Raw genomic sequence first — 26,816 nt, forward strand, 5'->3', positions numbered from 1 at the left:
CTCTCCTTACCTGTGGTTCTGCCTGGCTGCTTTGTTCCAGTTGTAGGCCTACATCCCACAGGCAATTTGCTTGTCCCTCTCACACATGTAAATGGGTCAGCACTCAAGTGCACACACCTGCCTGCACCCACAGACCCTCTCACACACACTTTTCTCAACAAGATTTTTTCCTAGTTTAGAGACTCAGAGACCCTTGTTGAAATACAAAAGCAGCACACCACATGACGGCCTTCACATAGAATCCAGCAGCAAATGGGAAACTTTTAACTGGCCGTGGTCCTATTACTGCAGCCCTACCATGGAACGACTGCTGGATGAGTCCTGCTCGAGAATATTGAACCTACAACAAGTCTGAGGTAAATAAGAATTCCACAGGAATACCATAAAACAGGGACCTATGACCCTTTCGAGCCAGATAGGAGTCGAACCTACAATCTTCTGATCCGTAGTCAGACGCGTTATCCATTGCGCCACTGGCCCCATGTAGGATTACCCATACTTTTGTCCTTAAGAGGATCAGAAGTTGTGTGTGTGTGTGTGTGTGTGTTTTAAAACACCATTCCATCAACCTTTTTAGCCACGTTTACTGCTCACAACCAGAAGACACAAGTAAACCCACCTGACCTCCTGAAATTCTGTTCTGTCAGGTGTTCCTAACTTATACAAAGGACTTTAGGAGGACGAAGGACCTAAAAGTCAGGGGAAATGGTCCTAGGTCCAAGGAAATGTTTTAGATCAGCCTCAGTTTCTTAAATATTCTGCATTAACATCATCAGTTCCACGTCTGTGTGGAGCTGATCTTGAGGACTCCTTAATCAGCAGGCGGGTACAACAATAAAGTGTTTAATATTACAATACAGGCGAAAATTCAGACACCTTGTCATAGGCTCACCTTGTCCAGGGACCCAAGCATGCTGCCTTTCACCTCTCAGAGCCCTTCACCTAACCTACTGTGCAGCTGTCTCACCTTTAATATCACTGTTCCACAGGCAGCATGATGTCACAATGTTCCTTGTCAGTAGCCTGATCCATGAGCCTTTGCAACCCTGGCATAATCTACATACTTCCAATTGGTGAAGTCTTGGACCACAAATGCAGTGAAGAATAATGGATTGTTACTCTTCATGCATTTTTGCCCATTGGCTCAGATTTGAATGCTTACTGGCCATACGAGCATCTCTGCCAGGCCACCCTATGTCTAGAGACCGTAGATTTAGAGAGTTTATAAACATTGTAGGTTCATCAATGAAGTGTGCTCGCTTCGGCGGCACATATACTAAAATTGGAACGATACAGAGAAGATTAGCATGGCCCCTGCGCAAGGATGACACGCAAATTCGTGAAGCGTTCCATATTTTTACCAGCTTTCAGAAGAGAAATGTTCTATGTTTTCAAGACTAATTGAAATAATAAAGCAGGTTCCAGTGCTTTCCTCCTAATATCTATTTTTCAATTTGTCTCTCCTCAACATTTTTAATGTATTTACCTCGCAGTAATGAAGGTGCACTCTATGGCCAGCTGCATTTAGCAAGGAAGCCTGCAGGACTTCTGGGACTTTTCTTTCCCTTCTTCAGCCTCCCTGTCATTATTCTTCACAACCCCCAAATCTATACTGCTGCCAGCGATGCGTTGCTTTGTGGGAAGCAAGAGAAAGAGAAGGGGAGGGCCTATGCAAATGATGGCCTCAGGGCTGTCTGGGAGTCCCTTTTCAGCAGTACTGTTAAAATCCGCCTTGCAACCAGATTGGTCGGGTAAGCTGAAAAACACCAGGCATGATTGGGCACCAGGTCCTCTAGGCCCTTGGAGGACATATCGGCGCTGCATCCCTCAGTTTCTGAGGTCCAAGAAATGTTCACCCTCCACCCTAATAGAGAGGTCTTGGCCGATCGTGGCCGATCGGGGCAGAAGGGAGCAGGGCAAGATGCTCATGATCCTGCTCTAATAATGAACTGCCTTCCTCTCTCCTTACCTGTGGTTCTGCCTGGCTGCTTGGTTCCAGTTGTAGGCCTACATCCCACAGGCAATTTGCTTGTCCCTCTCACACATGTAAATGGGTCAGCACTCAAGTGCACACACCTGCCTGCACCCACAGACCCTCTCACACACACTTTTCTCAACAAGATTTTTTCCTAGTTTAGAGACTCAGAGACCCATGTTGAAATACAAAAGCAGCACACCACATGACGGCCTTCACATAGAATCCAGCAGCAAATGGGAAACTTTTAACTAGCCGTGGTCCTATTACTGCAGCCCTACCATGGAACGACTGCTGGATGAGTCCTGCTCGAGAATATTGAACCTACAACAAGTCTGAGGTAAATAAGAATTCCACAGGAATACCATAAAACAGGGACCTATGACCCTTTCGAGCCAGATAGGAGTCGAACCTACAATCTTCTGATCCGTAGTCAGACGCGTTATCCATTGCGCCACTGGCCCCATGTAGGATTACCCATACTTTTGTCCTTAAGAGGACCAGAAGTTGTGTGTGTGTGTGTGTGTGTGTTTTAAAACACCATTCCATCAACCTTTTTAGCCACGTTTACTGCTCACAACCAGAAGACACAAGTAAACCCACCTGACCTCCTGAAATTCTGTTCTGTCAGGTGTTCCTAACTTATACAAAGTACTTTAGGAGGACGAAGGACCTAAAAGTCAGGGGAAATGGTCCTAGGTCCAAGGAAATGTTTTAGATCAGCCTCAGTTTCTTAAATATTCTGCATTAACATCATCAGTTCCACGTCTGTGTGGAGCTGATCTTGAGGACTCCTTAATCAGCAGGCGGGTACAACAATAAAGTGTTTAATATTACAATACAGGCGAAAATTCAGACACCTTGTCATAGGCTCACCTTGTCCAGGGACCCAAGCATGCTGCCTTTCACCTCTCAGAGCCCTTCACCTAACCTACTGTGCAGCTGTCTCACCTTTAATATCACTGTTCCACAGGCAGCATGATGTCACAATGTTCCTTGTCAGTAGCCTGAACCATGAGCCTTTGCAACCCTGGCATAATCTACATACTTCCAATTGGTGAAGTCTTGGACCACAAATGCAGTGAAGAATAATGGATTGTTACTCTTCATGCATTTTTGCCCATTGGCTCAGATTTGAATGCTTACTGGCCATACGAGCATCTCTGCCAGGCCACCCTATGTCTAGAGACCGTAGATTTAGAGAGTTTATAAACATTGTAGGTTCATCAATGAAGTGTGCTCGCTTCAGCGGCACATATAATAAAATTGGAACGATACAGAGAAGATTAGCATGGCCCCTGCGCAAGGATGACACGCAAATTCGTGAAGCGTTCCATATTTTTACCAGCTTTCAGGAGAGAAATGTTCTATGTTTTCAAGACTAATTGAAATAATAAAGCAGGTTCCAGTGCTTTCCTCCTAATATCTATTTTTCAATTTGTCTCTCCTCAACATTTTTAATGTATTTACCTCGCAGTAATGAATGTGCACTCTATGGCCAGCTGCATTTAGCAAGGAAGCCTGCAGGACTTCTGGGACTTTTCTTTCCCTTCTTCAGCCTCCCTGTCATTATTCTTCACAACCCCCAAATCTATACTGCTGCCAGCGATGCGTTGCTTTGTGGGAAGCAAGAGAAAGAGAAGGGGAGGGCCTATGCAAATGATGGCCTCAGGGCTGTCTGGGAGTCCCTTTTTAGCAGTACTGTTAAAATCCGCCTTGCAACCAGATTGGTCGGGTAAGCTGAAAAACACCAGGCATGATTGGGCACCAGGTCCTCTAGGCCCTTGGAGGACATATCGGCGCTGCATCCCTCAGTTTCTGAGGTCCAAGAAATGTTCACCCTCCACCCTAATAGAGAGGTCTTGGCCGATCGGGGCAGAAGGGAGCAGGGCAAGATGCTCATGATCCTGCTCTAATAATGAACTGCCTTCCTCTCTCCTTACCTGTGGTTCTGCCTGGCTGCTTGGTTCCAGTTGTAGGCCTACATCCCACAGGCAATTTGCTTGTCCCTCTCACACATGTAAATGGGTCAGCACTCAAGTGCACACACCTGCCTGCACCCACAGACCCTCTCACACACACTTTTCTCAACAAGATTTTTTCCTAGTTTAGAGACTCAGAGACCCATGTTGAAATACAAAAGCAGCACACCACATGACGGCCTTCACATAGAATCCAGCAGCAAATGGGAAACTTTTAACTAGCCGTGGTCCTATTACTGCAGCCCTACCATGGAACGACTGCTGGATGAGTCCTGCTCGAGAATATTGAACCTACAACAAGTCTGAGGTAAATAAGAATTCCACAGGAATACCATAAAACAGGGACCTATGACCCTTTCGAGCCAGATAGGAGTCGAACCTACAATCTTCTGATCCGTAGTCAGACGCGATATCCATTGCGCCACTGGCCCCATGTAGGATTACCCATATTTTTGTCCTTAAGAGGACCAGAAGTTGTGTGTGTGTGTGTGTGTGTGTGTTTTAAAACACCATTCCATCAACCTTTTTAGCCACGTTTACTGCTCACAACCAGAAGACACAAGTAAACCCACCTGACCTCCTGAAATTCTGTTCTGTCAGGTGTTCCTAACTTATACAAAGGACTTTAGGAGGACGAAGGACCTAAAAGTCAGGGGAAATGGTCCTAGGTCCAAGGAAATGTTTTAGATCAGCCTCAGTTTCTTAAATATTCTGCATTAACATCATCAGTTCCACGTCTGTGTGGAGCTGATCTTGAGGACTCCTTAATCAGCAGGCGGGTACAACAATAAAGTGTTTAATATTACAATACAGGCGAAAATTCAGACACCTTGTCATAGGCTCACCTTGTCCAGGGACCCAAGCATGCTGCCTTTCACCTCTCAGAGCCCTTCACCTAACCTACTGTGCAGCTGTCTCACCTTTAATATCACTGTTCCACAGGCAGCATGATGTCACAATGTTCCTTGTCAGTAGCCTGAACCATGAGCCTTTGCAACCCTGGCATAATCTACATACTTCCAATTGGTGAAGTCTTGGACCACAAATGCAGTGAAGAATAATGGATTGTTACTCTTCATGCATTTTTGCCCATTGGCTCAGATTTGAATGCTTACTGGCCATACGAGCATCTCTGCCAGGCCACTCTATGTCTAGAGACCGTAGATTTAGAGAGTTTATAAACATTGTAGGTTCATCAATGAAGTGTGCTCGCTTCGGCGGCACATATACTAAAATTGGAACGATACAGAGAAGATTAGCATGGCCCCTGCGCAAGGATGACACGCAAATTCGTGAAGCGTTCCATATTTTTACCAGCTTTCAGGAGAGAAATGTTCTATGTTTTCAAGACTAATTGAAATAATAAAGCAGGTTCCAGTGCTTTCCTCCTAATATCTATTTTTCAATTTGTCTCTCCTCAACATTTTTAATGTATTTACCTCGCAGTAATGAAGGTGCACTCTATGGCCAGCTGCATTTAGCAAGGAAGCCTGCAGGACTTCTGGGACTTTTCTTTCCCTTCTTCAGCCTCCCTGTCATTATTCTTCACAACCCCCAAATCTATACTGCTGCCAGCGATGCGTTGCTTTGTGGGAAGCAAGAGAAAGAGAAGGGGAGGGCCTATGCAAATGATGGCCTCAGGGCTGTCTGGGAGTCCCTTTTCAGCAGTACTGTTAAAATCCGCCTTGCAACCAGATTGGTCGGGTAAGCTGAAAAACACCAGGCATGATTGGGCACCAGGTCCTCTAGGCCCTTGGAGGACATATCGGCGCTGCATCCCTCAGTTTCTGAGGTCCAAGAAATGTTCACCCTCCACCCTAATAGAGAGGTCTTGGCCGATCGGGGCCGATCGGGGCAGAAGGGCCTGGGCAAGATGCTCATGATCCTGCTCTAATAATGAACTGCCTTCCTCTCTCCTTACCTGTGGTTCTGCCTGGCTGCTTGGTTCCAGTTGTAGGCCTACATCCCACAGGCAATTTGCTTGTCCCTCTCACACATGTAAATGGGTCAGCACTCAAGTGCACACACCTGCCTGCACCCACAGACCCTCTCACACACACTTTTCTCAACAAGATTTTTTCCTAGTTTAGAGACTCAGAGACCCATGTTGAAATACAAAAGCAGCACACCACATGACGGCCTTCACATAGAATCCAGCAGCAAATGGGAAACTTTTAACTAGCCGTGGTCCTATTACTGCAGCCCTACCATGGAACGACTGCTGGATGAGTCCTGCTCGAGAATATTGAACCTACAACAAGTCTGAGGTAAATAAGAATTCCACATGAATACCATAAAACAGAGACCTATGACCCAGATAGGAGTCGAACCTACAATCTTCTGATCCGTAGTCAGACGCGTTATCCATTGCGCCACTGGCCCCATGTAGGATTACCCATACTTTTGTCCTTAAGAGGACCAGAAGTTGTGTGTGTGTGTGTGTGTGTGTGTTTTAAAACACCATTCCATCAACCTTTTTAGCCACGTTTACTGCTCACAACCAGAAGACACAAGTAAACCCACCTGACCTCCTGAAATTCTGTTCTGTCAGGTGTTCCTAACTTATACAAAGGACTTTAGGAGGACGAAGGACCTAAAAGTCAGGGGAAATGGTCCTAGGTCCAAGGAAATGTTTTAGATCAGCCTCAGTTTCTTAAATATTCTGCATTAACATCATCAGTTCCACGTCTGTGTGGAGCTGATCTTGAGGACTCCTTAATCAGCAGGCGGGTACAACAATAAAGTGTTTAATATTACAATACAGGCGAAAATTCAGACACCTTGTCATAGGCTCACCTTGTCCAGGGACCCAAGCATGCTGCCTTTCACCTCTCAGAGCCCTTCACCTAACCTACTGTGCAGCTGTCTCACCTTTAATATCACTGTTCCACAGGCAGCATGATGTCACAATGTTCCTTGTCAGTAGCCTGAACCATGAGCCTTTGCAACCCTGGCATAATCTACATACTTCCAATTGGTGAAGTCTTGGACCACAAATGCAGTGAAGAATAATGGATTGTTACTCTTCATGCATTTTTGCCCATTGGCTCAGATTTGAATGCTTACTGGCCATACGAGCATCTCTGCCAGGCCACCCTATGTCTAGAGACCGTAGATTTAGAGAGTTTATAAACATTGTAGGTTCATCAATGAAGTGTGCTCGCTTCGGCGGCACATATACTAAAATTGGAACGATACAGAGAAGATTAGCATGGCCCCTGCGCAAGGATGACACGCAAATTCGTGAAGCGTTCCATATTTTTACCAGCTTTCAGGAGAGAAATGTTCTATGTTTTCAAGACTAATTGAAATAATAAAGCAGGTTCCAGTGCTTTCCTCCTAATATCTATTTTTCAATTTGTCTCTCCTCAACATTTTTAATGTATTTACCTCGCAGTAATGAAGGTGCACTCTATGGCCAGCTGCATTTAGCAAGGAAGCCTGCAGGACTTCTGGGACTTTTCTTTCCCTTCTTCAGCCTCCCTGTCATTATTCTTCACAACCCCCAAATCTATACTGCTGCCAGCGATGCGTTGCTTTGTGGGAAGCAAGAGAAAGAGAAGGGGAGGGCCTATGCAAATGATGGCCTCAGGGCTGTCTGGGAGTCCCTTTTTAGCAGTACTGTTAAAATCCGCCTTGCAACCAGATTGGTCGGGTAAGCTGAAAAACACCAGGCATGATTGGGCACCAGGTCCTCTAGGCCCTTGGAGGACATATCGGCGCTGCATCCCTCAGTTTCTGAGGTCCAAGAAATGTTCACCCTCCACCCTAATAGAGAGGTCTTGGCCGATCGTGGCCGATCGGGGCAGAAGGGAGCAGGGCAAGATGCTCATGATCCTGCTCTAATAATGAACTGCCTTCCTCTCTCCTTACCTGTGGTTCTGCCTGGCTGCTTGGTTCCAGTTGTAGGCCTACATCCCACAGGCAATTTGCTTGTCCCTCTCACACATGTAAATGGGTCAGCACTCAAGTGCACACACCTGCCTGCACCCACAGACCCTCTCACACACACTTTTCTCAACAAGATTTTTTCCTAGTTTAGAGACTCAGAGACCCATGTTGAAATACAAAAGCAGCACACCACATGACGGCCTTCACATAGAATCCAGCAGCAAATGGGAAACTTTTAACTAGCCGTGGTCCTATTACTGCAGCCCTACCATGGAACGACTGCTGGATGAGTCCTGCTCGAGAATATTGAACCTACAACAAGTCTGAGGTAAATAAGAATTCCACAGGAATACCATAAAACAGGGACCTATGACCCTTTCGAGCCAGATAGGAGTCGAACCTACAATCTTCTGATCCGTAGTCAGACGCGTTATCCATTGCGCCACTGGCCCCATGTAGGATTACCCATACTTTTGTCCTTAAGAGGACCAGAAGTTGTGTGTGTGTGTGTGTGTGTGTGTTTTAAAACACCATTCCATCAACCTTTTTAGCCACGTTTACTGCTCACAACCAGAAGACACAAGTAAACCCACCTGACCTCCTGAAATTCTGTTCTGTCAGGTGTTCCTAACTTATACAAAGGACTTTAGGAGGACGAAGGACCTAAAAGTCAGGGGAAATGGTCCTAGGTCCAAGGAAATGTTTTAGATCAGCCTCAGTTTCTTAAATATTCTGCATTAACATCATCAGTTCCACGTCTGTGTGGAGCTGATCTTGAGGACTCCTTAATCAGCAGGCGGGTACAACAATAAAGTGTTTAATATTACAATACAGGCGAAAATTCAGACACCTTGTCATAGGCTCACCTTGTCCAGGGACCCAAGCATGCTGCCTTTCACCTCTCAGAGCCCTTCACCTAACCTACTGTGCAGCTGTCTCACCTTTAATATCACTGTTCCACAGGCAGCATGATGTCACAATGTTCCTTGTCAGTAGCCTGAACCATGAGCCTTTGCAACCCTGGCATAATCTACATACTTCCAATTGGTGAAGTCTTGGACCACAAATGCAGTGAAGAATAATGGATTGTTACTCTTCATGCATTTTTGCCCATTGGCTCAGATTTGAATGCTTACTGGCCATACGAGCATCTCTGCCAGGCCACCCTATGTCTAGAGACCGTAGATTTAGAGAGTTTATAAACATTGTAGGTTCATCAATGAAGTGTGCTCGCTTCGGCGGCACATATACTAAAATTGGAACGATACAGAGAAGATTAGCATGGCCCCTGCGCAAGGATGACACGCAAATTCGTGAAGCGTTCCATATTTTTACCAGCTTTCAGGAGAGAAATGTTCTATGTTTTCAAGACTAATTGAAATAATAAAGCAGGTTCCAGTGCTTTCCTCCTAATATCTATTTTTCAATTTGTCTCTCCTCAACATTTTTAATGTATTTACCTCGCAGTAATGAAGGTGCACTCTATGGCCAGCTGCATTTAGCAAGGAAGCCTGCAGGACTTCTGGGACTTTTCTTTCCCTTCTTCAGCCTCCCTGTCATTATTCTTCACAACCCCCAAATCTATACTGCTGCCAGCGATGCGTTGCTTTGTGGGAAGCAAGAGAAAGAGAAGGGGAGGGCCTATGCAAATGATGGCCTCAGGGCTGTCTGGGAGTCCCTTTTCAGCAGTACTGTTAAAATCCGCCTTGCAACCAGATTGGTCGGGTAAGCTGAAAAACACCAGGCATGATTGGGCACCAGGTCCTCTAGGCCCTTGGAGGACATATCGGCGCTGCATCCCTCAGTTTCTGAGGTCCAAGAAATGTTCACCCTCCACCCTAATAGAGAGGTCTTGGCCGATCGTGGGCAGAAGGGAGCAGGGCAAGATGCTCATGATCCTGCTCTAATAATGAACTGCCTTCCTCTCTCCTTACCTGTGGTTCTGCCTGGCTGCTTGGTTCCAGTTGTAGGCCTACATCCCACAGGCAATTTGCTTGTCCCTCTCACACATGTAAATGGGTCAGCACTCAAGTGCACACACCTGCCTGCACCCACAGACCCTCTCACACACACTTTTCTCAACAAGATTTTTTCCTAGTTTAGAGACTCAGAGACCCATGTTGAAATACAAAAGCAGCACACCACATGACGGCCTTCACATAGAATCCAGCAGCAAATGGGAAACTTTTAACTAGCCGTGGTCCTATTACTGCAGCCCTACCATGGAACGACTGCTGGATGAGTCCTGCTCGAGAATATTGAACCTACAACAAGTCTGAGGTAAATAAGAATTCCACAGGAATACCATAAAACAGGGACCTATGACCCTTTCGAGCCAGATAGGAGTCGAACCTACAATCTTCTGATCCGTAGTCAGACGCGTTATCCATTGCGCCACTGGCCCCATGTAGGATTACCCATACTTTTGTCCTTAAGAGGACCAGAAGTTGTGTGTGTGTGTGTGTGTGTGTTTTAAAACACCATTCCATCAACCTTTTTAGCCACGTTTACTGCTCACAACCAGAAGACACAAGTAAACCCACCTGACCTCCTGAAATTCTGTTCTGTCAGGTGTTCCTAACTTATACAAAGTACTTTAGGAGGACGAAGGACCTAAAAGTCAGGGGAAATGGTCCTAGGTCCAAGGAAATGTTTTAGATCAGCCTCAGTTTCTTAAATATTCTGCATTAACATCATCAGTTCCACGTCTGTGTGGAGCTGATCTTGAGGACTCCTTAATCAGCAGGCGGGTACAACAATAAAGTGTTTAATATTACAATACAGGCGAAAATTCAGACACCTTGTCATAGGCTCACCTTGTCCAGGGACCCAAGCATGCTGCCTTTCACCTCTCAGAGCCCTTCACCTAACCTACTGTGCAGCTGTCTCACCTTTAATATCACTGTTCCACAGGCAGCATGATGTCACAATGTTCCTTGTCAGTAGCCTGAACCATGAGCCTTTGCAACCCTGGCATAATCTACATACTTCCAATTGGTGAAGTCTTGGACCACAAATGCAGTGAAGAATAATGGATTGTTACTCTTCATGCATTTTTGCCCATTGGCTCAGATTTGAATGCTTACTGGCCATACGAGCATCTCTGCCAGGCCACCCTATGTCTAGAGACCGTAGATTTAGAGAGTTTATAAACATTGTAGGTTCATCAATGAAGTGTGCTCGCTTCAGCGGCACATATAATAAAATTGGAACGATACAGAGAAGATTAGCATGGCCCCTGCGCAAGGATGACACGCAAATTCGTGAAGCGTTCCATATTTTTACCAGCTTTCAGGAGAGAAATGTTCTATGTTTTCAAGACTAATTGAAATAATAAAGCAGGTTCCAGTGCTTTCCTCCTAATATCTATTTTTCAATTTGTCTCTCCTCAACATTTTTAATGTATTTACCTCGCAGTAATGAATGTGCACTCTATGGCCAGCTGCATTTAGCAAGGAAGCCTGCAGGACTTCTGGGACTTTTCTTTCCCTTCTTCAGCCTCCCTGTCATTATTCTTCACAACCCCCAAATCTATACTGCTGCCAGCGATGCGTTGCTTTGTGGGAAGCAAGAGAAAGAGAAGGGGAGGGCCTATGCAAATGATGGCCTCAGGGCTGTCTGGGAGTCCCTTTTTAGCAGTACTGTTAAAATCCGCCTTGCAACCAGATTGGTCGGGTAAGCTGAAAAACACCAGGCATGATTGGGCACCAGGTCCTCTAGGCCCTTGGAGGACATATCGGCGCTGCATCCCTCAGTTTCTGAGGTCCAAGAAATGTTCACCCTCCACCCTAATAGAGAGGTCTTGGCCGATCGGGGCAGAAGGGAGCAGGGCAAGATGCTCATGATCCTGCTCTAATAATGAACTGCCTTCCTCTCTCCTTACCTGTGGTTCTGCCTGGCTGCTTGGTTCCAGTTGTAGGCCTACATCCCACAGGCAATTTGCTTGTCCCTCTCACACATGTAAATGGGTCAGCACTCAAGTGCACACACCTGCCTGCACCCACAGACCCTCTCACACACACTTTTCTCAACAAGATTTTTTCCTAGTTTAGAGACTCAGAGACCCATGTTGAAATACAAAAGCAGCACACCACATGACGGCCTTCACATAGAATCCAGCAGCAAATGGGAAACTTTTAACTAGCCGTGGTCCTATTACTGCAGCCCTACCATGGAACGACTGCTGGATGAGTCCTGCTCGAGAATATTGAACCTACAACAAGTCTGAGGTAAATAAGAATTCCACAGGAATACCATAAAACAGGGACCTATGACCCTTTCGAGCCAGATAGGAGTCGAACCTACAATCTTCTGATCCGTAGTCAGACGCGATATCCATTGCGCCACTGGCCCCATGTAGGATTACCCATATTTTTGTCCTTAAGAGGACCAGAAGTTGTGTGTGTGTGTGTGTGTGTGTGTTTTAAAACACCATTCCATCAACCTTTTTAGCCACGTTTACTGCTCACAACCAGAAGACACAAGTAAACCCACCTGACCTCCTGAAATTCTGTTCTGTCAGGTGTTCCTAACTTATACAAAGGACTTTAGGAGGACGAAGGACCTAAAAGTCAGGGGAAATGGTCCTAGGTCCAAGGAAATGTTTTAGATCAGCCTCAGTTTCTTAAATATTCTGCATTAACATCATCAGTTCCACGTCTGTGTGGAGCTGATCTTGAGGACTCCTTAATCAGCAGGCGGGTACAACAATAAAGTGTTTAATATTACAATACAGGCGAAAATTCAGACACCTTGTCATAGGCTCACCTTGTCCAGGGACCCAAGCATGCTGCCTTTCACCTCTCAGAGCCCTTCACCTAACCTACTGTGCAGCTGTCTCACCTTTAATATCACTGTTCCACAGGCAGCATGATGTCACAATGTTCCTTGTCAGTAGCCTGAACCATGAGCCTTTGCAACCCTGGCATAATCTACATACTTCCAATTGGTGAAGTCTTGGACCACAAATGCAGTGAAGAATAATGGATTGTTACTCTTCATGCATTTTTGCCCATTGGCTCAGATTTGAATGCTTACTGGCCATACGAGCATCTCTGCCAGGCCACTCTATGTCTAGAGACCGTAGATTTAGAGAGTTTATAAACATTGTAGGTTCATCAATGAAGTGTGCTCGCTTCGGCGGCACATATACTAAAATTGGAACGATACAGAGAAGATTAGCATGGCCCCTGCGCAAGGATGACACGCAAATTCGTGAAGCGTTCCATATTTTTACCAGCTTTCAGGAGAGAAATGTTCTATGTTTTCAAGACTAATTGAAATAATAAAGCAGGTTCCAGTGCTTTCCTCCTAATATCTATTTTTCAATTTGTCTCTCCTCAACATTTTTAATGTATTTACCTCGCAGTAATGAAGGTGCACTCTATGGCCAGCTGCATTTAGCAAGGAAGCCTGCAGGACTTCTGGGACTTTTCTTTCCCTTCTTCAGCCTCCCTGTCATTATTCTTCACAACCCCCAAATCTATACTGCTGCCAGCGATGCGTTGCTTTGTGGGAAGCAAGAGAAAGAGAAGGGGAGGGCCTATGCAAATGATGGCCTCAGGGCTGTCTGGGAGTCCCTTTTCAGCAGTACTGTTAAAATCCGCCTTGCAACCAGATTGGTCGGGTAAGCTGAAAAACACCAGGCATGATTGGGCACCAGGTCCTCTAGGCCCTTGGAGGACATATCGGCGCTGCATCCCTCAGTTTCTGAGGTCCAAGAAATGTTCACCCTCCACCCTAATAGAGAGGTCTTGGCCGATCGGGGCCGATCGGGGCAGAAGGGAGCAGGGCAAGATGCTCATGATCCTGCTCTAATAATGAACTGCCTTCCTCTCTCCTTACCTGTGGTTCTGCCTGGCTGCTTGGTTCCAGTTGTAGGCCTACATCCCACAGGCAATTTGCTTGTCCCTCTCACACATGTAAATGGGTCAGCACTCAAGTGCACACACCTGCCTGCACCCACAGACCCTCTCACACACACTTTTCTCAACAAGATTTTTTCCTAGTTTAGAGACTCAGAGACCCATGTTGAAATACAAAAGCAGCACACCACATGACGGCCTTCACATAGAATCCAGCAGCAAATGGGAAACTTTTAACTAGCCGTGGTCCTATTACTGCAGCCCTACCATGGAACGACTGCTGGATGAGTCCTGCTCGAGAATATTGAACCTACAACAAGTCTGAGGTAAATAAGAATTCCACATGAATACCATAAAACAGAGACCTATGACCCTTTCGAGCCAGATAGGAGTCGAACCTACAATCTTCTGATCCGTAGTCAGACGCGTTATCCATTGCGCCACTGGCCCCATGTAGGATTACCCATACTTTTGTCCTTAAGAGGACCAGAAGTTGTGTGTGTGTGTGTGTGTGTGTGTTTTAAAACACCATTCCATCAACCTTTTTAGCCACGTTTACTGCTCACAACCAGAAGACACAAGTAAACCCACCTGACCTCCTGAAATTCTGTTCTGTCAGGTGTTCCTAACTTATACAAAGGACTTTAGGAGGACGAAGGACCTAAAAGTCAGGGGAAATGGTCCTAGGTCCAAGGAAATGTTTTAGATCAGCCTCAGTTTCTTAAATATTCTGCATTAACATCATCAGTTCCACGTCTGTGTGGAGCTGATCTTGAGGACTCCTTAATCAGCAGGCGGGTACAACAATAAAGTGTTTAATATTACAATACAGGCGAAAATTCAGACACCTTGTCATAGGCTCACCTTGTCCAGGGACCCAAGCATGCTGCCTTTCACCTCTCAGAGCCCTTCACCTAACCTACTGTGCAGCTGTCTCACCTTTAATATCACTGTTCCACAGGCAGCATGATGTCACAATGTTCCTTGTCAGTAGCCTGAACCATGAGCCTTTGCAACCCTGGCATAATCTACATACTTCCAATTGGTGAAGTCTTGGACCACAAATGCAGTGAAGAATAATGGATTGTTACTCTTCATGCATTTTTGCCCATTGGCTCAGATTTGAATGCTTACTGGCCATACGAGCATCTCTGCCAGGCCACCCTATGTCTAGAGACCGTAGATTTAGAGAGTTTATAAACATTGTAGGTTCATCAATGAAGTGTGCTCGCTTCGGCGGCACATATACTAAAATTGGAACGATACAGAGAAGATTAGCATGGCCCCTGCGCAAGGATGACACACAAATTCGTGAAGCGTTCCATATTTTTACCAGCTTTCAGGAGAGAAATGTTCTATGTTTTCAAGACTAATTGAAATAATAAAGCAGGTTCCAGTGCTTTCCTCCTAATATCTATTTTTCAATTTGTCTCTCCTCAACATTTTTAATGTATTTACCTCGCAGTAATGAAGGTGCACTCTATGGCCAGCTGCATTTAGCAAGGAAGCCTGCAGGACTTCTGGGACTTTTCTTTCCCTTCTTCAGCCTCCCTGTCATTATTCTTCACAACCCCCAAATCTATACTGCTGCCAGCGATGCGTTGCTTTGTGGGAAGCAAGAGAAAGAGAAGGGGAGGGCCTATGCAAATGATGGCCTCAGGGCTGTCTGGGAGTCCCTTTTTAGCAGTACTGTTAAAATCCGCCTTGCAACCAGATTGGTCGGGTAAGCTGAAAAACACCAGGCATGATTGGGCACCAGGTCCTCTAGGCCCTTGGAGGACATATCGGCGCTGCATCCCTCAGTTTCTGAGGTCCAAGAAATGTTCACCCTCCACCCTAATAGAGAGGTCTTGGCCGATCGTGGCCGATCGGGGCAGAAGGGAGCAGGGCAAGATGCTCATGATCCTGCTCTAATAATGAACTGCCTTCCTCTCTCCTTACCTGTGGTTCTGCCTGGCTGCTTGGTTCCAGTTGTAGGCCTACATCCCACAGGCAATTTGCTTGTCCCTCTCACACATGTAAATGGGTCAGCACTCAAGTGCACACACCTGCCTGCACCCACAGACCCTCTCACACACACTTTTCTCAACAAGATTTTTTCCTAGTTTAGAGACTCAGAGACCCATGTTGAAATACAAAAGCAGCACACCACATGACGGCCTTCACATAGAATCCAGCAGCAAATGGGAAACTTTTAACTAGCCGTGGTCCTATTACTGCAGCCCTACCATGGAACGACTGCTGGATGAGTCCTGCTCGAGAATATTGAACCTACAACAAGTCTGAGGTAAATAAGAATTCCACAGGAATACCATAAAACAGGGACCTATGACCCTTTCGAGCCAGATAGGAGTCGAACCTACAATCTTCTGATCCGTAGTCAGACGCGTTATCCATTGCGCCACTGGCCCCATGTAGGATTACCCATACTTTTGTCCTTAAGAGGACCAGAAGTTGTGTGTGTGTGTGTGTGTGTGTGTTTTAAAACACCATTCCATCAACCTTTTTAGCCACGTTTACTGCTCACAACCAGAAGACACAAGTAAACCCACCTGACCTCCTGAAATTCTGTTCTGTCAGGTGTTCCTAACTTATACAAAGGACTTTAGGAGGACGAAGGACCTAAAAGTCAGGGGAAATGGTCCTAGGTCCAAGGAAATGTTTTAGATCAGCCTCAGTTTCTTAAATATTCTGCATTAACATCATCAGTTCCACGTCTGTGTGGAGCTGATCTTGAGGACTCCTTAATCAGCAGGCGGGTACAACAATAAAGTGTTTAATATTACAATACAGGCGAAAATTCAGACACCTTGTCATAGGCTCACCTTGTCCAGGGACCCAAGCATGCTGCCTTTCACCTCTCAGAGCCCTTCACCTAACCTACTGTGCAGCTGTCTCACCTTTAATATCACTGTTCCACAGGCAGCATGATGTCACAATGTTCCTTGTCAGTAGCCTGAACCATGAGCCTTTGCAACCCTGGCATAATCTACATACTTCCAATTGGTGAAGTCTTGGACCACAAATGCAGTGAAGAATAATGGATTGTTACTCTTCATGCATTTTTGCCCATTGGCTCAGATTTGAATGCTTACTGGCCATACGAGCATCTCTGCCAGGCCACTCTATGTCTAGAGACCGTAGATTTAGAGAGTTTATAAACATTGTAGGTTCATCAATGAAGTGTGCTCGCTTCGGCGGCACATATACTAAAATTGGAACGATACAGAGAAGATTAGCATGGCCCCTGCGCAAGGATGACACGCAAATTCGTGAAGCGTTCCATATTTTTACCAGCTTTCAGGAGAGAAATGTTCTATGTTTTCAAGACTAATTGAAATAATAAAGCAGGTTCCAGTGCTTTCCTCCTAATATCTATTTTTCAATTTGTCTCTCCTCAACATTTTTAATGTATTTACCTCGCAGTAATGAAGGTGCACTCTATGGCCAGCTGCATTTAGCAAGGAAGCCTGCAGGACTTCTGGGACTTTTCTTTCCCTTCTTCAGCCTCCCTGTCATTATTCTTCACAACCCCCAAATCTATACTGCTGCCAGCGATGCGTTGCTTTGTGGGAAGCAAGAGAAAGAGAAGGGGAGGGCCTATGCAAATGATGGCCTCAGGGCTGTCTGGGAGTCCCTTTTCAGCAGTACTGTTAAAATCCGCCTTGCAACCAGATTGGTCGGGTAAGCTGAAAAACACCAGGCATGATTGGGCACCAGGTCCTCTAGGCCCTTGGAGGACATATCGGCGCTGCATCCCTCAGTTTCTGAGGTCCAAGAAATGTTCACCCTCCACCCTAATAGAGAGGTCTTGGCCGATCGGGGCCGATCGGGGCAGAAGGGAGCAGGGCAAGATGCTCATGATCCTGCTCTAATAATGAACTGCCTTCCTCTCTCCTTACCTGTGGTTCTGCCTGGCTGCTTGGTTCCAGTTGTAGGCCTACATCCCACAGGCAATTTGCTTGTCCCTCTCACACATGTAAATGGGTCAGCACTCAAGTGCACACACCTGCCTGCACCCACAGACCCTCTCACACACACTTTTCTCAACAAGATTTTTTCCTAGTTTAGAGACTCAGAGACCCATGTTGAAATACAAAAGCAGCACACCACATGACGGCCTTCACATAGAATCCAGCAGCAAATGGGAAACTTTTAACTAGCCGTGGTCCTATTACTGCAGCCCTACCATGGAACGACTGCTGGATGAGTCCTGCTCGAGAATATTGAACCTACAACAAGTCTGAGGTAAATAAGAATTCCACATGAATACCATAAAACAGAGACCTATGACCCTTTCGAGCCAGATAGGAGTCGAACCTACAATCTTCTGATCCGTAGTCAGACGCGTTATCCATTGCGCCACTGGCCCCATGTAGGATTACCCATACTTTTGTCCTTAAGAGGACCAGAAGTTGTGTGTGTGTGTGTGTGTGTGTGTTTTAAAACACCATTCCATCAACCTTTTTAGCCACGTTTACTGCTCACAACCAGAAGACACAAGTAAACCCACCTGACCTCCTGAAATTCTGTTCTGTCAGGTGTTCCTAACTTATACAAAGGACTTTAGGAGGACGAAGGACCTAAAAGTCAGGGGAAATGGTCCTAGGTCCAAGGAAATGTTTTAGATCAGCCTCAGTTTCTTAAATATTCTGCATTAACATCATCAGTTCCACGTCTGTGTGGAGCTGATCTTGAGGACTCCTTAATCAGCAGGCGGGTACAACAATAAAGTGTTTAATATTACAATACAGGCGAAAATTCAGACACCTTGTCATAGGCTCACCTTGTCCAGGGACCCAAGCATGCTGCCTTTCACCTCTCAGAGCCCTTCACCTAACCTACTGTGCAGCTGTCTCACCTTTAATATCACTGTTCCACAGGCAGCATGATGTCACAATGTTCCTTGTCAGTAGCCTGAACCATGAGCCTTTGCAACCCTGGCATAATCTACATACTTCCAATTGGTGAAGTCTTGGACCACAAATGCAGTGAAGAATAATGGATTGTTACTCTTCATGCATTTTTGCCCATTGGCTCAGATTTGAATGCTTACTGGCCATACGAGCATCTCTGCCAGGCCACCCTATGTCTAGAGACCGTAGATTTAGAGAGTTTATAAACATTGTAGGTTCATCAATGAAGTGTGCTCGCTTCGGCGGCACATATACTAAAATTGGAACGATACAGAGAAGATTAGCATGGCCCCTGCGCAAGGATGACACACAAATTCGTGAAGCGTTCCATATTTTTACCAGCTTTCAGGAGAGAAATGTTCTATGTTTTCAAGACTAATTGAAATAATAAAGCAGGTTCCAGTGCTTTCCTCCTAATATCTATTTTTCAATTTGTCTCTCCTCAACATTTTTAATGTATTTACCTCGCAGTAATGAAGGTGCACTCTATGGCCAGCTGCATTTAGCAAGGAAGCCTGCAGGACTTCTGGGACTTTTCTTTCCCTTCTTCAGCCTCCCTGTCATTATTCTTCACAACCCCCAAATCTATACTGCTGCCAGCGATGCGTTGCTTTGTGGGAAGCAAGAGAAAGAGAAGGGGAGGGCCTATGCAAATGATGGCCTCAGGGCTGTCTGGGAGTCCCTTTTTAGCAGTACTGTTAAAATCCGCCTTGCAACCAGATTGGTCGGGTAAGCTGAAAAACACCAGGCATGATTGGGCACCAGGTCCTCTAGGCCCTTGGAGGACATATCGGCGCTGCATCCCTCAGTTTCTGAGGTCCAAGAAATGTTCACCCTCCACCCTAATAGAGAGGTCTTGGCCGATCGTGGCCGATCGGGGCAGAAGGGAGCAGGGCAAGATGCTCATGATCCTGCTCTAATAATGAACTGCCTTCCTCTCTCCTTACCTGTGGTTCTGCCTGGCTGCTTGGTTCCAGTTGTAGGCCTACATCCCACAGGCAATTTGCTTGTCCCTCTCACACATGTAAATGGGTCAGCACTCAAGTGCACACACCTGCCTGCACCCACAGACCCTCTCACACACACTTTTCTCAACAAGATTTTTTCCTAGTTTAGAGACTCAGAGACCCATGTTGAAATACAAAAGCAGCACACCACATGACGGCCTTCACATAGAATCCAGCAGCAAATGGGAAACTTTTAACTAGCCGTGGTCCTATTACTGCAGCCCTACCATGGAACGACTGCTGGATGAGTCCTGCTCGAGAATATTGAACCTACAACAAGTCTGAGGTAAATAAGAATTCCACAGGAATACCATAAAACAGGGACCTATGACCCTTTCGAGCCAGATAGGAGTCGAACCTACAATCTTCTGATCCGTAGTCAGACGCGTTATCCATTGCGCCACTGGCCCCATGTAGGATTACCCATACTTTTGTCCTTAAGAGGACCAGAAGTTGTGTGTGTGTGTGTGTGTGTGTGTTTTAAAACACCATTCCATCAACCTTTTTAGCCACGTTTACTGCTCACAACCAGAAGACACAAGTAAACCCACCTGACCTCCTGAAATTCTGTTCTGTCAGGTGTTCCTAACTTATACAAAGGACTTTAGGAGGACGAAGGACCTAAAAGTCAGGGGAAATGGTCCTAGGTCCAAGGAAATGTTTTAGATCAGCCTCAGTTTCTTAAATATTCTGCATTAACATCATCAGTTCCACGTCTGTGTGGAGCTGATCTTGAGGACTCCTTAATCAGCAGGCGGGTACAACAATAAAGTGTTTAATATTACAATACAGGCGAAAATTCAGACACCTTGTCATAGGCTCACCTTGTCCAGGGACCCAAGCATGCTGCCTTTCACCTCTCAGAGCCCTTCACCTAACCTACTGTGCAGCTGTCTCACCTTTAATATCACTGTTCCACAGGCAGCATGATGTCACAATGTTCCTTGTCAGTAGCCTGAACCATGAGCCTTTGCAACCCTGGCATAATCTACATACTTCCAATTGGTGAAGTCTTGGACCACAAATGCAGTGAAGAATAATGGATTGTTACTCTTCATGCATTTTTGCCCATTGGCTCAGATTTGAATGCTTACTGGCCATACGAGCATCTCTGCCAGGCCACCCTATGTCTAGAGACCGTAGATTTAGAGAGTTTATAAACATTGTAGGTTCATCAATGAAGTGTGCTCGCTTCGGCGGCACATATACTAAAATTGGAACGATACAGAGAAGATTAGCATGGCCCCTGCGCAAGGATGACACGCAAATTCGTGAAGCGTTCCATATTTTTACCAGCTTTCAGGAGAGAAATGTTCTATGTTTTCAAGACTAATTGAAATAATAAAGCAGGTTCCAGTGCTTTCCTCCTAATATCTATTTTTCAATTTGTCTCTCCTCAACATTTTTAATGTATTTACCTCGCAGTAATGAAGGTGCACTCTATGGCCAGCTGCATTTAGCAAGGAAGCCTGCAGGACTTCTGGGACTTTTCTTTCCCTTCTTCAGCCTCCCTGTCATTATTCTTCACAACCCCCAAATCTATACTGCTGCCAGCGATGCGTTGCTTTGTGGGAAGCAAGAGAAAGAGAAGGGGAGGGCCTATGCAAATGATGGCCTCAGGGCTGTCTGGGAGTCCCTTTTCAGCAGTACTGTTAAAATCCGCCTTGCAACCAGATTGGTCGGGTAAGCTGAAAAACACCAGGCATGATTGGGCACCAGGTCCTCTAGGCCCTTGGAGGACATATCGGCGCTGCATCCCTCAGTTTCTGAGGTCCAAGAAATGTTCACCCTCCACCCTAATAGAGAGGTCTTGGCCGATCGTGGCCGATCGGGGCAGAAGGGAGCAGGGCAAGATGCTCATGATCCTGCTCTAATAATGAACTGCCTTCCTCTCTCCTTACCTGTGGTTCTGCCTGGCTGCTTGGTTCCAGTTGTAGGCCTACATCCCACAGGCAATTTGCTTGTCCCTCTCACACATGTAAATGGGTCAGCACTCAAGTGCACACACCTGCCTGCACCCACAGACCCTCTCACACACACTTTTCTCAACAAGATTTTTTCCTAGTTTAGAGACTCAGAGACCCATGTTGAAATACAAAAGCAGCACACCACATGACGGCCTTCACATAGAATCCAGCAGCAAATGGGAAACTTTTAACTAGCCGTGGTCCTATTACTGCAGCCCTACCATGGAACGACTGCTGGATGAGTCCTGCTCGAGAATATTGAACCTACAACAAGTCTGAGGTAAATAAGAATTCCACAGGAATACCATAAAACAGGGACCTATGACCCTTTCGAGCCAGATAGGAGTCGAACCCATAATCTTCTGATCCGTAGTCAGACGCGTTATCCATTGCGCCACTGGCCCCATGTAGGATTACCCATACTTTTGTCCTTAAGAGGACCAGAAGTTGTGTGTGTGTGTGTGTGTGTGTTTTAAAACACCATTCCATCAACCTTTTTAGCCACGTTTACTGCTCACAACCAGAAGACACAAGTAAACCCACCTGACCTCCTGAAATTCTGTTCTGTCAGGTGTTCCTAACTTATACAAAGGACTTTAGGAGGACGAAGGACCTAAAAGTCAGGGGAAATGGTCCTAGGTCCAAGGAAATGTTTTAGATCAGCCTCAGTTTCTTAAATATTCTGCATTAACATCATCAGTTCCACGTCTGTGTGGAGCTGATCTTGAGGACTCCTTAATCAGCAGGCGGGTACAACAATAAAGTGTTTAATATTACAATACAGGCGAAAATTCAGACACCTTGTCATAGGCTCACCTTGTCCAGGGACCCAAGCATGCTGCCTTTCACCTCTCAGAGCCCTTCACCTAACCTACTGTGCAGCTGTCTCACCTTTAATATCACTGTTCCACAGGCAGCATGATGTCACAATGTTCCTTGTCAGTAGCCTGAACCATGAGCCTTTGCAACCCTGGCATAATCTACATACTTCCAATTGGTGAAGTCTTGGACCACAAATGCAGTGAAGAATAATGGATTGTTACTCTTCATGCATTTTTGCCCATTGGCTCAGATTTGAATGCTTACTGGCCATACGAGCATCTCTGCCAGGCCACCCTATGTCTAGAGACCGTAGATTTAGAGAGTTTATAAACATTGTAGGTTCATCAATGAAGTGTGCTCGCTTCGGCGGCACATATACTAAAATTGGAACGATACAGAGAAGATTAGCATGGCCCCTGCGCAAGGATGACACGCAAATTCGTGAAGCGTTCCATATTTTTACCAGCTTTCAGGAGAGAAATGTTCTATGTTTTCAAGACTAATTGAAATAATAAAGCAGGTTCCAGTGCTTTCCTCCTAATATCTATTTTTCAATTTGTCTCTCCTCAACATTTTTAATGTATTTACCTCGCAGTAATGAAGGTGCACTCTATGGCCAGCTGCATTTAGCAAGGAAGCCTGCAGGACTTCTGGGACTTTTCTTTCCCTTCTTCAGCCTCCCTGTCATTATTCTTCACAACCCCCAAATCTATACTGCTGCCAGCGATGCGTTGCTTTGTGGGAAGCAAGAGAAAGAGAAGGGGAGGGCCTATGCAAATGATGGCCTCAGGGCTGTCTGGGAGTCCCTTTTCAGCAGTACTGTTAAAATCCGCCTTGCAACCAGATTGGTCGGGTAAGCTGAAAAACACCAGGCATGATTGGGCGCCAGGTCCTCTAGGCCCTTGGAGGACATATCGGCGCTGCATCCCTCAGTTTCTGAGGTCCAAGAAATGTTCACCCTCCACCCTAATAGAGAGGTCTTGGCCGATCGGGGCCGATCGGGGCAGAAGGGAGCAGGGCAAGATGCTCATGATCCTGCTCTAATAATGAACTGCCTTCCTCTCTCCTTACCTGTGGTTCTGCCTGGCTGCTTGGTTCCAGTTGTAGGCCTACATCCCACAGGCAATTTGCTTGTCCCTCTCACACATGTAAATGGGTCAGCACTCAAGTGCACACACCTGCCTGCACCCACAGACCCTCTCACACACACTTTTCTCAACAAGATTTTTTCCTAGTTTAGAGACTCAGAGACCCATGTTGAAATACAAAAGCAGCACACCACATGACGGCCTTCACATAGAATCCAGCAGCAAATGGGAAACTTTTAACTAGCCGTGGTCCTATTACTGCAGCCCTACCATGGAACGACTGCTGGATGAGTCCTGCTCGAGAATATTGAACCTACAACAAGTCTGAGGTAAATAAGAATTCCACAGGAATACCATAAAACAGGGACCTATGACCCTTTCGAGCCAGATAGGAGTCGAACCTACAATCTTCTGATCCGTAGTCAGACGCGTTATCCATTGCGCCACTGGCCCCATGTAGGATTACCCATACTTTTGTCCTTAAGAGGACCAGAAGTTGTGTGTGTGTGTGTGTGTGTGTTTTAAAACACCATTCCATCAACCTTTTTAGCCACGTTTACTGCTCACAACCAGAAGACACAAGTAAACCCACCTGACCTCCTGAAATTCTGTTCTGTCAGGTGTTCCTAACTTATACAAAGGACTTTAGGAGGACGAAGGACCTAAAAGTCAGGGGAAATGGTCCTAGGTCCAAGGAAATGTTTTAGATCAGCCTCAGTTTCTTAAATATTCTGCATTAACATCATCAGTTCCACGTCTGTGTGGAGCTGATCTTGAGGACTCCTTAATCAGCAGGCGGGTACAACAATAAAGTGTTTAATATTACAATACAGGCAAAAATTCAGACACCTTGTCATAGGCTCACCTTGTCCAGGGACCCAAGCATGCTGCCTTTCACCTCTCAGAGCCCTTCACCTAACCTACTGTGCAGCTGTCTCACCTTTAATATCACTGTTCCACAGGCAGCATGATGTCACAATGTTCCTTGTCAGTAGCCTGAACCATGAGCCTTTGCAACCCTGGCATAATCTACATACTTCCAATTGGTGAAGTCTTGGACCACAAATGCAGTGAAGAATAATGGATTGTTACTCTTCATGCATTTTTGCCCATTGGCTCAGATTTGAATGCTTACTGGCCATACGAGCATCTCTGCCAGGCCACCCTATGTCTAGAGACCGTAGATTTAGAGAGTTTATAAACATTGTAGGTTCATCAATGAAGTGTGCTCGCTTCGGCGGCACATATACTAAAATTGGAACGATACAGAGAAGATTAGCATGGCCCCTGCGCAAGGATGACACGCAAATTCGTGAAGCGTTCCATATTTTTACCAGCTTTCAGGAGAGAAATGTTCTATGTTTTCAAGACTAATTGAAATAATAAAGCAGGTTCCAGTGCTTTCCTCCTAATATCTATTTTTCAATTTGTCTCTCCTCAACATTTTTAATGTATTTACCTCGCAGTAATGAAGGTGCACTCTATGGCCAGCTGCATTTAGCAAGGAAGCCTGCAGGACTTCTGGGACTTTTCTTTCCCTTCTTCAGCCTCCCTGTCATTATTCTTCACAACCCCCAAATCTATACTGCTGCCAGCGATGCGTTGCTTTGTGGGAAGCAAGAGAAAGAGAAGGGGAGGGCCTATGCAAATGATGGCCTCAGGGCTGTCTGGGAGTCCCTTTTCAGCAGTACTGTTAAAATCCGCCTTGCAACCAGATTGGTCGGGTAAGCTGAAAAACACCAGGCATGATTGGGCACCAGGTCCTCTAGGCCCTTGGAGGACATATCGGCGCTGCATCCCTCAGTTTCTGAGGTCCAAGAAATGTTCACCCTCCACCCTAATAGAGAGGTCTTGGCCGATCGTGGCCGATCGGGGCAGAAGGGAGCAGGGCAAGATGCTCATGATCCTGCTCTAATAATGAACTGCCTTCCTCTCTCCTTACCTGTTGTTCTGCCTGGCTGCTTGGTTCCAGTTGTAGGCCTACATCCCACAGGCAATTTGCTTGTCCCTCTCACACATGTAAATGGGTCAGCACTCAAGTGCACACACCTGCCTGCACCCACAGACCCTCTCACACACACTTTTCTCAACAAGATTTTTTCCTAGTTTAGAGACTCAGAGACCCATGTTGAAATACAAAAGCAGCACACCACATGACGGCCTTCACATAGAATCCAGCAGCAAATGGGAAACTTTTAACTAGCCGTGGTCCTATTACTGCAGCCCTACCATGGAACGACTGCTGGATGAGTCCTGCTCGAGAATATTGAACCTACAACAAGTCTGAGGTAAATAAGAATTCCACAGGAATACCATAAAACAGGGACCTATGACCCTTTCGAGCCAGATAGGAGTCGAACCTACAATCTTCTGATCCGTAGTCAGACGCGTTATCCATTGCGCCACTGGCCCCATGTAGGATTACCCATACTTTTGTCCTTAAGAGGACCAGAAGTTGTGTGTGTGTGTGTGTGTTTTAAAACACCATTCCATCAACCTTTTTAGCCACGTTTACTGCTCACAACCAGAAGACACAAGTAAACCCACCTGACCTCCTGAAATTCTGTTCTGTCAGGTGTTCCTAACTTATACAAAGGACTTTAGGAGGACGAAGGACCTAAAAGTCAGGGGAAATGGTCCTAGGTCCAAGGAAATGTTTTAGATCAGCCTCAGTTTCTTAAATATTCTGCATTAACATCATCAGTTCCACGTCTGTGTGGAGCTGATCTTGAGGACTCCTTAATCAGCAGGCGGGTACAACAATAAAGTGTTTAATATTACAATACAGGCGAAAATTCAGACACCTTGTCATAGGCTCACCTTGTCCAGGGACCCAAGCATGCTGCCTTTCACCTCTCAGAGCCCTTCACCTAACCTACTGTGCAGCTGTCTCACCTTTAATATCACTGTTCCACAGGCAGCATGATGTCACAATGTTCCTTGTCAGTAGCCTGAACCATGAGCCTTTGCAACCCTGGCATAATCTACATACTTCCAATTGGTGAAGTCTTGGACCACAAATGCAGTGAAGAATAATGGATTGTTACTCTTCATGCATTTTTGCCCATTGGCTCAGATTTGAATGCTTACTGGCCATACGAGCATCTCTGCCAGGCCACCCTATGTCTAGAGACCGTAGATTTAGAGAGTTTATAAACATTGTAGGTTCATCAATGAAGTGTGCTCGCTTCGGCGGCACATATACTAAAATTGGAACGATACAGAGAAGATTAGCATGGCCCCTGCGCAAGGATGACACGCAAATTCGTGAAGCGTTCCATATTTTTACCAGCTTTCAGGAGAG

At 45.9% G+C, this 26,816-nt stretch overlaps 28 non-coding genes across 28 annotated transcripts; 14 read left to right on the forward strand and 14 right to left on the reverse strand.

Annotated features, from left to right (window-relative positions):
• Nucleotides 1–407: 407 nt before the first annotated feature.
• On the reverse strand, nt 408–480 carry TRNAR-ACG (transfer RNA arginine (anticodon ACG)). Its single transcript has one exon. It is a non-coding gene; the product is annotated as a tRNA-Arg (tRNA).
• Nucleotides 481–1,252: 772 nt separating this feature from the next.
• Nucleotides 1,253–1,359, forward strand: LOC146818080 (U6 spliceosomal RNA). The gene has a single exon (XR_014963374.1). It is a non-coding gene; the product is annotated as a U6 spliceosomal RNA (small nuclear RNA).
• Nucleotides 1,360–2,366: 1,007 nt separating this feature from the next.
• On the reverse strand, nt 2,367–2,439 carry TRNAR-ACG (transfer RNA arginine (anticodon ACG)). Its single transcript has one exon. It is a non-coding gene; the product is annotated as a tRNA-Arg (tRNA).
• Nucleotides 2,440–3,211: 772 nt separating this feature from the next.
• Nucleotides 3,212–3,318, forward strand: LOC146818082 (U6 spliceosomal RNA). The gene has a single exon (XR_014964422.1). It is a non-coding gene; the product is annotated as a U6 spliceosomal RNA (small nuclear RNA).
• Nucleotides 3,319–4,315: 997 nt separating this feature from the next.
• TRNAR-ACG (transfer RNA arginine (anticodon ACG)) lies at nt 4,316–4,388 on the reverse strand. Its single transcript has one exon. It is a non-coding gene; the product is annotated as a tRNA-Arg (tRNA).
• Nucleotides 4,389–5,162: 774 nt separating this feature from the next.
• LOC146818084 (U6 spliceosomal RNA) lies at nt 5,163–5,269 on the forward strand. The gene has a single exon (XR_014963375.1). It is a non-coding gene; the product is annotated as a U6 spliceosomal RNA (small nuclear RNA).
• Nucleotides 5,270–6,266: 997 nt separating this feature from the next.
• TRNAR-ACG (transfer RNA arginine (anticodon ACG)) lies at nt 6,267–6,339 on the reverse strand. The gene has a single exon. It is a non-coding gene; the product is annotated as a tRNA-Arg (tRNA).
• Nucleotides 6,340–7,113: 774 nt separating this feature from the next.
• On the forward strand, nt 7,114–7,220 carry LOC146818086 (U6 spliceosomal RNA). Its single transcript, XR_014963376.1, has one exon. It is a non-coding gene; the product is annotated as a U6 spliceosomal RNA (small nuclear RNA).
• A 1,007-nt stretch (nt 7,221–8,227) lies between these two features.
• On the reverse strand, nt 8,228–8,300 carry TRNAR-ACG (transfer RNA arginine (anticodon ACG)). The gene has a single exon. It is a non-coding gene; the product is annotated as a tRNA-Arg (tRNA).
• Nucleotides 8,301–9,074: 774 nt separating this feature from the next.
• Nucleotides 9,075–9,181, forward strand: LOC146818088 (U6 spliceosomal RNA). The gene has a single exon (XR_014963377.1). It is a non-coding gene; the product is annotated as a U6 spliceosomal RNA (small nuclear RNA).
• A 998-nt stretch (nt 9,182–10,179) lies between these two features.
• Nucleotides 10,180–10,252, reverse strand: TRNAR-ACG (transfer RNA arginine (anticodon ACG)). Its single transcript has one exon. It is a non-coding gene; the product is annotated as a tRNA-Arg (tRNA).
• A 772-nt stretch (nt 10,253–11,024) lies between these two features.
• On the forward strand, nt 11,025–11,131 carry LOC146818090 (U6 spliceosomal RNA). Its single transcript, XR_014964423.1, has one exon. It is a non-coding gene; the product is annotated as a U6 spliceosomal RNA (small nuclear RNA).
• A 997-nt stretch (nt 11,132–12,128) lies between these two features.
• Nucleotides 12,129–12,201, reverse strand: TRNAR-ACG (transfer RNA arginine (anticodon ACG)). The gene has a single exon. It is a non-coding gene; the product is annotated as a tRNA-Arg (tRNA).
• A 774-nt stretch (nt 12,202–12,975) lies between these two features.
• On the forward strand, nt 12,976–13,082 carry LOC146818092 (U6 spliceosomal RNA). Its single transcript, XR_014963378.1, has one exon. It is a non-coding gene; the product is annotated as a U6 spliceosomal RNA (small nuclear RNA).
• A 1,007-nt stretch (nt 13,083–14,089) lies between these two features.
• TRNAR-ACG (transfer RNA arginine (anticodon ACG)) lies at nt 14,090–14,162 on the reverse strand. The gene has a single exon. It is a non-coding gene; the product is annotated as a tRNA-Arg (tRNA).
• Nucleotides 14,163–14,936: 774 nt separating this feature from the next.
• Nucleotides 14,937–15,043, forward strand: LOC146818094 (U6 spliceosomal RNA). The gene has a single exon (XR_014964407.1). It is a non-coding gene; the product is annotated as a U6 spliceosomal RNA (small nuclear RNA).
• Nucleotides 15,044–16,050: 1,007 nt separating this feature from the next.
• Nucleotides 16,051–16,123, reverse strand: TRNAR-ACG (transfer RNA arginine (anticodon ACG)). The gene has a single exon. It is a non-coding gene; the product is annotated as a tRNA-Arg (tRNA).
• A 774-nt stretch (nt 16,124–16,897) lies between these two features.
• On the forward strand, nt 16,898–17,004 carry LOC146818096 (U6 spliceosomal RNA). Its single transcript, XR_014963379.1, has one exon. It is a non-coding gene; the product is annotated as a U6 spliceosomal RNA (small nuclear RNA).
• Nucleotides 17,005–18,011: 1,007 nt separating this feature from the next.
• Nucleotides 18,012–18,084, reverse strand: TRNAR-ACG (transfer RNA arginine (anticodon ACG)). The gene has a single exon. It is a non-coding gene; the product is annotated as a tRNA-Arg (tRNA).
• Nucleotides 18,085–18,858: 774 nt separating this feature from the next.
• LOC146818098 (U6 spliceosomal RNA) lies at nt 18,859–18,965 on the forward strand. The gene has a single exon (XR_014964408.1). It is a non-coding gene; the product is annotated as a U6 spliceosomal RNA (small nuclear RNA).
• Nucleotides 18,966–19,972: 1,007 nt separating this feature from the next.
• On the reverse strand, nt 19,973–20,045 carry TRNAR-ACG (transfer RNA arginine (anticodon ACG)). The gene has a single exon. It is a non-coding gene; the product is annotated as a tRNA-Arg (tRNA).
• Nucleotides 20,046–20,819: 774 nt separating this feature from the next.
• LOC146818100 (U6 spliceosomal RNA) lies at nt 20,820–20,926 on the forward strand. The gene has a single exon (XR_014963380.1). It is a non-coding gene; the product is annotated as a U6 spliceosomal RNA (small nuclear RNA).
• A 1,007-nt stretch (nt 20,927–21,933) lies between these two features.
• On the reverse strand, nt 21,934–22,006 carry TRNAR-ACG (transfer RNA arginine (anticodon ACG)). Its single transcript has one exon. It is a non-coding gene; the product is annotated as a tRNA-Arg (tRNA).
• Nucleotides 22,007–22,778: 772 nt separating this feature from the next.
• Nucleotides 22,779–22,885, forward strand: LOC146818102 (U6 spliceosomal RNA). The gene has a single exon (XR_014963381.1). It is a non-coding gene; the product is annotated as a U6 spliceosomal RNA (small nuclear RNA).
• Nucleotides 22,886–23,892: 1,007 nt separating this feature from the next.
• Nucleotides 23,893–23,965, reverse strand: TRNAR-ACG (transfer RNA arginine (anticodon ACG)). Its single transcript has one exon. It is a non-coding gene; the product is annotated as a tRNA-Arg (tRNA).
• A 772-nt stretch (nt 23,966–24,737) lies between these two features.
• LOC146818104 (U6 spliceosomal RNA) lies at nt 24,738–24,844 on the forward strand. Its single transcript, XR_014963382.1, has one exon. It is a non-coding gene; the product is annotated as a U6 spliceosomal RNA (small nuclear RNA).
• A 1,007-nt stretch (nt 24,845–25,851) lies between these two features.
• TRNAR-ACG (transfer RNA arginine (anticodon ACG)) lies at nt 25,852–25,924 on the reverse strand. The gene has a single exon. It is a non-coding gene; the product is annotated as a tRNA-Arg (tRNA).
• Nucleotides 25,925–26,692: 768 nt separating this feature from the next.
• Nucleotides 26,693–26,799, forward strand: LOC146818106 (U6 spliceosomal RNA). The gene has a single exon (XR_014963383.1). It is a non-coding gene; the product is annotated as a U6 spliceosomal RNA (small nuclear RNA).
• The last annotated feature ends 17 nt before the right edge of the window (nt 26,800–26,816 follow it).

The sequence above is a fragment of the Triturus cristatus genome, chromosome 6 (genome assembly GCF_964204655.1).
Source record: "Triturus cristatus chromosome 6, aTriCri1.1, whole genome shotgun sequence".
Taxonomy (NCBI): Eukaryota; Metazoa; Chordata; class Amphibia; order Caudata; family Salamandridae; genus Triturus; species Triturus cristatus.